At 51.7% G+C, this 6,908-nt stretch overlaps 16 non-coding genes across 16 annotated transcripts; all 16 read right to left on the reverse strand.

Annotated features, from left to right (window-relative positions):
• Nucleotides 1-232: 232 nt before the first annotated feature.
• On the reverse strand, nt 233-351 carry LOC123176197 (5S ribosomal RNA). The gene has a single exon (XR_006488400.1). It is a non-coding gene; the product is annotated as a 5S ribosomal RNA (ribosomal RNA).
• Nucleotides 352-648: 297 nt separating this feature from the next.
• LOC123176201 (5S ribosomal RNA) lies at nt 649-766 on the reverse strand. The gene has a single exon (XR_006488405.1). It is a non-coding gene; the product is annotated as a 5S ribosomal RNA (ribosomal RNA).
• Nucleotides 767-1,063: 297 nt separating this feature from the next.
• On the reverse strand, nt 1,064-1,182 carry LOC123176206 (5S ribosomal RNA). The gene has a single exon (XR_006488410.1). It is a non-coding gene; the product is annotated as a 5S ribosomal RNA (ribosomal RNA).
• Nucleotides 1,183-1,479: 297 nt separating this feature from the next.
• On the reverse strand, nt 1,480-1,598 carry LOC123176205 (5S ribosomal RNA). The gene has a single exon (XR_006488409.1). It is a non-coding gene; the product is annotated as a 5S ribosomal RNA (ribosomal RNA).
• A 297-nt stretch (nt 1,599-1,895) lies between these two features.
• LOC123176209 (5S ribosomal RNA) lies at nt 1,896-2,014 on the reverse strand. Its single transcript, XR_006488412.1, has one exon. It is a non-coding gene; the product is annotated as a 5S ribosomal RNA (ribosomal RNA).
• Nucleotides 2,015-2,311: 297 nt separating this feature from the next.
• On the reverse strand, nt 2,312-2,430 carry LOC123176194 (5S ribosomal RNA). The gene has a single exon (XR_006488398.1). It is a non-coding gene; the product is annotated as a 5S ribosomal RNA (ribosomal RNA).
• Nucleotides 2,431-2,727: 297 nt separating this feature from the next.
• Nucleotides 2,728-2,846, reverse strand: LOC123176195 (5S ribosomal RNA). The gene has a single exon (XR_006488399.1). It is a non-coding gene; the product is annotated as a 5S ribosomal RNA (ribosomal RNA).
• Nucleotides 2,847-3,143: 297 nt separating this feature from the next.
• On the reverse strand, nt 3,144-3,262 carry LOC123176208 (5S ribosomal RNA). The gene has a single exon (XR_006488411.1). It is a non-coding gene; the product is annotated as a 5S ribosomal RNA (ribosomal RNA).
• A 297-nt stretch (nt 3,263-3,559) lies between these two features.
• Nucleotides 3,560-3,678, reverse strand: LOC123176192 (5S ribosomal RNA). The gene has a single exon (XR_006488396.1). It is a non-coding gene; the product is annotated as a 5S ribosomal RNA (ribosomal RNA).
• A 296-nt stretch (nt 3,679-3,974) lies between these two features.
• Nucleotides 3,975-4,093, reverse strand: LOC123176204 (5S ribosomal RNA). The gene has a single exon (XR_006488408.1). It is a non-coding gene; the product is annotated as a 5S ribosomal RNA (ribosomal RNA).
• A 297-nt stretch (nt 4,094-4,390) lies between these two features.
• On the reverse strand, nt 4,391-4,509 carry LOC123176198 (5S ribosomal RNA). Its single transcript, XR_006488401.1, has one exon. It is a non-coding gene; the product is annotated as a 5S ribosomal RNA (ribosomal RNA).
• Nucleotides 4,510-4,806: 297 nt separating this feature from the next.
• On the reverse strand, nt 4,807-4,925 carry LOC123176202 (5S ribosomal RNA). Its single transcript, XR_006488406.1, has one exon. It is a non-coding gene; the product is annotated as a 5S ribosomal RNA (ribosomal RNA).
• A 297-nt stretch (nt 4,926-5,222) lies between these two features.
• Nucleotides 5,223-5,341, reverse strand: LOC123176199 (5S ribosomal RNA). Its single transcript, XR_006488402.1, has one exon. It is a non-coding gene; the product is annotated as a 5S ribosomal RNA (ribosomal RNA).
• A 297-nt stretch (nt 5,342-5,638) lies between these two features.
• LOC123176193 (5S ribosomal RNA) lies at nt 5,639-5,757 on the reverse strand. Its single transcript, XR_006488397.1, has one exon. It is a non-coding gene; the product is annotated as a 5S ribosomal RNA (ribosomal RNA).
• Nucleotides 5,758-6,054: 297 nt separating this feature from the next.
• LOC123176203 (5S ribosomal RNA) lies at nt 6,055-6,173 on the reverse strand. Its single transcript, XR_006488407.1, has one exon. It is a non-coding gene; the product is annotated as a 5S ribosomal RNA (ribosomal RNA).
• Nucleotides 6,174-6,470: 297 nt separating this feature from the next.
• On the reverse strand, nt 6,471-6,589 carry LOC123176200 (5S ribosomal RNA). The gene has a single exon (XR_006488403.1). It is a non-coding gene; the product is annotated as a 5S ribosomal RNA (ribosomal RNA).
• Nucleotides 6,590-6,908: the final 319 nt, after the last annotated feature.

Consider the following 6,908-nt stretch of genomic DNA (forward strand, 5'->3'; position numbering starts at 1 on the left):
ACATTGCTTTGGCCGCTCCCTCTCAACTACGGAGACGAGTTTAACGCGGTTTCCACCCCTCCCTCTCAACCGCACCAGTGCACGCTTGCCGCGCCACAACGCCGACGCTGGACCCGTGAATCGTGAGCACCCAGCTATGACTTACCGCACTCGTGCAAAATAATAAAACACGGTAAATATATTACTTACACGTGCGTTTTGTTTTGCAAGCGGCGCGAAAAAAATTAAAAAGGGAATGCAACACGAGGACTTCCCAGGAGGTCACCCATCCTAGTACTACTCTCGCCTAAGCACGCTTAACTTCGTAGTTCTGATGGGATCCGATGCTTTAGTGCTAGTATGATCGCATTCGACATGTTACGCCGGTCTTCGTCCCTTATCCTTGCCCCTCCCAGCTCCACTACAAAGACGATTGCACATTGCTTTGGCCGCTCCCTCTCAACTACGGAGACGAGTTTAACGCGGTTTCCACCCCTCCCTCTCAACCGCACCAGTGCACGCTTGCCGCGCCACAACGCCGACGCTGGACCCGTGAATCGTGAGCACCCAGCTATGACTTACCGCACTCGTGCAAAATAATAAAACACGGTAAATATATTACTTACACGTGCGTTTTGTTTTGCAAGCGGCGCGAAATAAATTAAAAAGGGAATGCAACACGAGGACTTCCCAGGAGGTCACCCATCCTAGTACTACTCTCGCCCAAGCACGCTTAACTTCGGAGTTCTGATGGATCCGATGCTTTAGTGCTGGTATGATCGCATCCGACATGTTACCCCGGTCTTCGTCCCTTATCCTTGCCCCTCCCAGCTCCACTACAAAGATGATTGCACATTGCTTTGGCCGCTCCCTCTCAACTACGGAGACGAGTTTAACGCGGTTTCCACCCCTCCCTCTCAACCGCACCAGTGCACGCTTGCCGCGCCACAACGCCGACGCTGGACCCGTGAATCGTGAGCACCCAGCTATGACTTACCGCACTCGTGCAAAATAATAAAACATGGTAAATATATTACTTACACGTGCGTCTTGTTTTGCAAGCGGCGCGAAAAAAATTAAAAAGGGAATGCAACACGAGGACTTCCCAGGAGGTCACCCATCCTAGTACTACTCTCGCCCAAGCACGCTTAACTTCGGAGTTCTAATGGGATCCGGTGCTTTAGTGCTGGTATGATCGCATCCGACATGTTACCCCGGTCTTCGTCCCTTATCCTTGCCCCTCCCAGCTCCACTACAAAGACGATTGTACATTGCTTTGGCCGCTCCCTCTCAACTACGGAGACGAGTTTAACGCGGTTTCCACCCCTCCCTCTCAACCGCACCAGTGCACGCTTGCCGCGCCACAACGCCGACGCTGGACCCGTGAATCGTGAGCACCCAGCTATGACTTACCGCACTCGTGCAAAATAATAAAACACGGTAAATATATTACTTACACGTGCGTTTTGTTTTGCAAGCGGCGCGAAAAAAATTAAAAAGGGAATGCAACAAAAGGACTTCCCAGGAGGTCACCCATCCTAGTACTACTCTCGCCCAAGCACGCTTAACTTCGGAGTTCTGATGGGATCCGGTGCTTTAGTGCTGGTATGATCGAATCCGACATGTTACGCCGGTCTTCGTCCCTTATCCTTGCCCCTCCCAGCTCCACTACAAAGACGATTGTACATTGCTTTGGCCGCTCCCTCTCAACTACGGAGACGAGTTTAACGCGGTTTCCACCCCTCCCTCTCAACCGCACCAGTGCACGCTTGCCGCGCCACAACGCCGACGCTGGACCCGTGAATCGTGAGCACCCAGCTATGACTTACCGCACTCGTGCAAAATAATAAAACACGGTAAATATATTACTTACACGTGCGTTTTGTTTTGCAAGCGGCGCGAAAAAAATTAAAAAGGGAATGCAACACGAGGACTTCCCAGGAGGTCACCCATCCTAGTACTACTCTCGCCCAAGCACGCTTAACTTCGAAGTTCTGATGGGATCCGGTGCTTTAGTGCTGGTATGATCGCATCCGACATGTTACCCCGGTCTTCGTCCCTTATCCTTGCCCCTCCCAGCTCCACTACAAAGACGATTGTACATTGCTTTGGCCGCTCCCTCTCAACTACGGAGACGAGTTTAACGCGGTTTCCACCCCTCCCTCTCAACCGCACCAGTGCACGCTTGCCGCGCCACAACGCCGACGCTGGACCCGTGAATCGTGAGCACCCAGCTATGACTTACCGCACTCGTGCAAAATAATAAAACACGGTAAATATATTACTTACACGTGCGTTTTGTTTTGCAAGCGGCGCGAAAAAAATTAAAAAGGGAATGCAACACGAGGACTTCCCAGGAGGTCACCCATCCTAGTACTACTCTCGCCCAAGCACGCTTAACTTCGGATTTCTGATGGGATCCGGTGCTTTAGTGCTGGTATGATCGCATCCGACATGTTACCCCGGTCTTCGTCCCTTATCCTTGCCCCTCCCAGCTCCACTACAAAGACGATTGCACATTGCTTTGGCCGCTCCCTCTCAACTACGGAGACGAGTTTAACGCGGTTTCCACCCCTCCCTCTCAACCGCACCAGTGCACGCTTGCCGCGCCACAACGCCGACGCTGGACCCGTGAATCGTGAGCACCCAGCTATGACTTACCGCACTCGTGGAAAATAATAAAACACGGTAAATATATTACTTACACGTGCGTTTTGTTTTGCAAGCGGCGCGAAAAAAATTAAAAAGGGAATGCAACACGAGGACTTCCCAGGAGGTCACCCATCCTAGTACTACTCTCGCCCAAGCACGCTTAACTTCGGACTTCTGATGGGATCCGGTGCTTTAGTGCTGGTATGATCGCATCCGACATGTTACCCCGGTCTTCGTCCCTTATCCTTGGCCCTCCCAGCTCCACTACAAAGACGATTGTACATTGCTTTGGCCGCTCCCTCTCAACTACGGAGACGAGTTTAACGCGGTTTCCACCCCTCCCTCTCAACCGCACCAGTGCACGCTTGCCGCGCCACAATGCCGACGCTGGACCCGTGAATCGTGAGCACCCAGCTATGACTTACCGCACTCGTGCAAAATAATAAAACACGGTAAATATATTACTTACACGTGCGTTTTGTTTTGCAAGCGGCGCGAAAAAAATTAAAAAGGGAATGCAACACGAGGACTTCCCAGGAGGTCACCCATCCTAGTACTACTCTCGCCCAAGCACGCTTAACTTCGGAGTTCTGATGGAATCCGGTGCTTTAGTGCTGGTATGATCGCATCCGACATGTTACCCCGGTCTTCGTCCCTTATCCTTGCCCCTCCCAGCTCCACTACAAAGACGATTGCACATTGCTTTGGCCGCTCCCTCTCAACTACGGAGACGAGTTTAACGCGGTTTCCACCCCTCCCTCTCAACCGCACCAGTGCACGCTTGCCGCGCCACAACGCCGACGCTGGACCCGTGAATCGTGAGCACCCAGCTATGACTTACCGCACTCGTGCAAAATAATAAAACACAGTAAATATATTACTTACACGTGCGTTTTGTTTTGCAAGCGGCGCGAAAAAAATTAAAAAGGGAATGCAACACGAGGACTTCCCAGGAGGTCACCCATCCTAGTACTACTCTCGCCCAAGCACGCTTAACTTCGGAGTTCTGATGGGATCCGGTGCTTTAGTGCTGGTATGATCGCATCCGACATGTTACCCCGGTCTTCGTCCCTTATCCTTGCCCCTCCAGCTCCACTACAAAGACGATTGCACATTGCTTTGGCCGCTCCCTCTCAACTACGGAGACGAGTTTAACGCGGTTTCCACCCCTCCCTCTCAACCGCACCAGTGCACGCTTGCCGCGCCACAACGCCGACGCTGGACCCGTGAATCGTGAGCACCCAGCTATGACTTACCGCACTCGTGCAAAATAATAAAACACGGTAAATATATTACTTACACGTGCGTTTTGTTTTGCAAGCGGCGCGAAATAAATTAAAAAGGGAATGCAACACGAGGACTTCCCAGGAGGTCACCCATCCTAGTACTACTCTCGCCCAAGCACGCTTAACTTCGGAGTTCTGATGGGATCCGGTGCTTTAGTGCTGGTATGATCGCATCCGACATGTTACCCCGGTCTTCGTCCCTTATCCTTGCCCCTCCCAGCTCCACTACAAAGACGATTGCACATTGCTTTGGCCGCTCCCTCTCAACTACGGAGACGAGTTTAACGCGGTTTCCACCCCTCCCTCTCAACCGCACCAGTGCACGCTTGCCGCGCCACAACGCCGACGCTGGACCCGTGAATCGTGAGCACCCAGCTATGACTTACCGCACTCGTGCAAAATAATAAAACACGGTAAATATATTACTTACACGTGCGTTTTGTTTTGCAAGCGGCGCGAAAAAAATTAAAAAGAGAATGCAACACAAGGACTTCCCAGGAGGTCACCCATCCTAGTACTACTCTCGCCCAAGCACGCTTAACTTCGAAGTTCTGATGAGATCCGATGCTTTAGTGCTGGTATGATCGCATCCGACATGTTACCCCGGTCTTCGTCCCTTATCCTTGCCCCTCCCAGCTCCACCACAAAGACGATTGCACATTGCTTTGGCCGCTCCCTCTCAACTACGGAGACGAGTTTAACGCGGTTTCCACCCCTCCCTCTCAACCGCACCAGTGCACGCTTGCCGCGCCACAACGCCGACGCTGGACCCGTGAATCGTGAGCACCCAGCTATGACTTACCGCACTCGTGCAAAATAATAAAACACGGTAAATATATTACTTACACGTGCGTTTTGTTTTGCAAGCGGCGCGAAAAAAATTAAAAAGGGAATGCAACACAAGGACTTCCCAGGAGGTCACCCATCCTAGTACTACTCTCGCCCAAGCACGCTTAACTTCGGAGTTCTGATGGGATGTGGTGCTTTAGTGCTGGTATGATCGCATCCGACATGTTACCCCGGTCTTCGTCCCTTATCCTTGCCCCTCCCAGCTCCACTACAAAGACGATTGTACATTGCTTTGGCCGCTCCCTCTCAACTACGGAGACGAGTTTAACGCGGTTTCCACCCCTCCCTCTCAACCGCACCAGTGCACGCTTGCCGCGCCACAACGCCGACGCTGGACCCGTGAATCGTGAGCACCCAGCTATGACTTACCGCACTCGTGCAAAATAATAAAACACGGTAAATATATTACTTACACGTGCGTTTTGTTTTGCAAGCGGCGCGAAAAATATTAAAAAGGGAATCCAACACGAGGACTTCCCAGGAGGTCACCCATCCTAGTACTACTCTCGCCCAAGCACGCTTAACTTCGAAGTTCTGATGGGATCCGGTGCTTTAGTGCTGGTATGATCACATCCGACATGTTACCCCGGTCTTCGTCCCTTATCCTTGCCCCTCCCAGCTCCACTACAAAGACGATTGTACATTGCTTTGGCCGCTCCCTCTCAACTACGGAGACGAGTTTAACGCGGTTTCCACCCCTCCCTCTCAACCGCACCAGTGCACGCTTGCCGCGCCACAACGCCGACGCTGGACCCGTGAATCGTGAGCACCCAGCTATGACTTACCGCACTCGTGCAAAATAATAAAACACGGTAAATATATTACTTACACGTGCGTTTTGTTTTGCAAGCGGCGCGAAAAAAATTAAAAAGGGAATGCAACACGAGGACTTCCCAGGAGGTCACCCATCCTAGTACTACTCTCGCCCAAGCACGCTTAACTTCGGAGTTCTGATGGGATCCGATGCTTTAGTGCTGGTATGATTGCATCCGACATGTTACCCCGGTCTTCGTCCCTTATCCTTGCCCCTCCCAGCTCCACTACAAAGACGATTGTACATTGCTTTGGCTGCTCCCTCTCAACTACGGAGACGAGTTTAACGCGGTTTCCACCCCTCCCTCTCAACCGCACTAGTGCACGCTTGCCGCGCCACAACGCCGACGCTGGACCCGTGAATCGTGAGCACCCAGCTATGACTTACCGCACTCGTGCAAAATAATAAAACACGGTAAATATATTACTTACACGTGCGTTTTGTTTTGCAAGCGGCGCGAAAAAAATTAAAAAGGAAATGCAACACGAGGACTTCCCAGGAGGTCACCCATCCTAGTACTACTCTCGCCAAAGCACGCTTAACTTCGGAGTTCTGATGGGATCCGGTGCTTTAGTGATGGTATGATCGCATCCGACATGTTACCCCGGTCTTCGTCCCTTATCCTTGCCCCTCCCAGCTCCACTACAAAGACGATTGTACATTGCTTTGGCCGCTCCCTCTCAACTACGGAGACGAGTTTAACGCGGTTTCCACCCCTCCCTCTCAACCGCACCAGTGCACGCTTGCCGCGCCACAACGCCGACGCTGGACCCGTGAATCGTGAGCACCCAGCTATGACTTACCGCACTCGTGCAAAATAATAAAACACGGTAAATATATTACTTACACGTGCGTTTTGTTTTGCAAGCGGCGCGAAAAAAATTAAAAAGGGAATCCAACACGAGGACTTCCCAGGAGGTCACCCATCCTAGTACTACTCTCGCCCAAGCACACTTAACTTCGAAGTTCTGATGGGATCCGGTGCTTTAGTGCTGGTATGATCGCATCCGACATGTTACCCCGGTCTTCGTCCCTTATCCTTGCCCCTCCCAGCTCCACTACAAAGACGATTGTACATTGCTTTGGCCGCTCCCTCTCAACTACGGAGACGAGTTTAACGCGGTTTCCACCCCTCCCTCTCAACCGCACCAGTGCACGCTTGCCGCGCCACAACGCCGACGCTGGACCCGTGAATCGTGAGCACCCAGCTATGACTTACCGCACTCGTGCAAAATAATAAAACACGGTAAATATATTACTTACACGTGCGTTTTGTTTTGCAAGCGGCGCGAAAAAAATTAAAAAGGGAATGCAACACGAGGACTTCC

The sequence above is a fragment of the Triticum aestivum genome, unplaced genomic scaffold (assembly GCF_018294505.1).
Source record: "Triticum aestivum cultivar Chinese Spring unplaced genomic scaffold, IWGSC CS RefSeq v2.1 scaffold102727, whole genome shotgun sequence".
Taxonomy (NCBI): Eukaryota; Viridiplantae; Streptophyta; class Magnoliopsida; order Poales; family Poaceae; genus Triticum; species Triticum aestivum.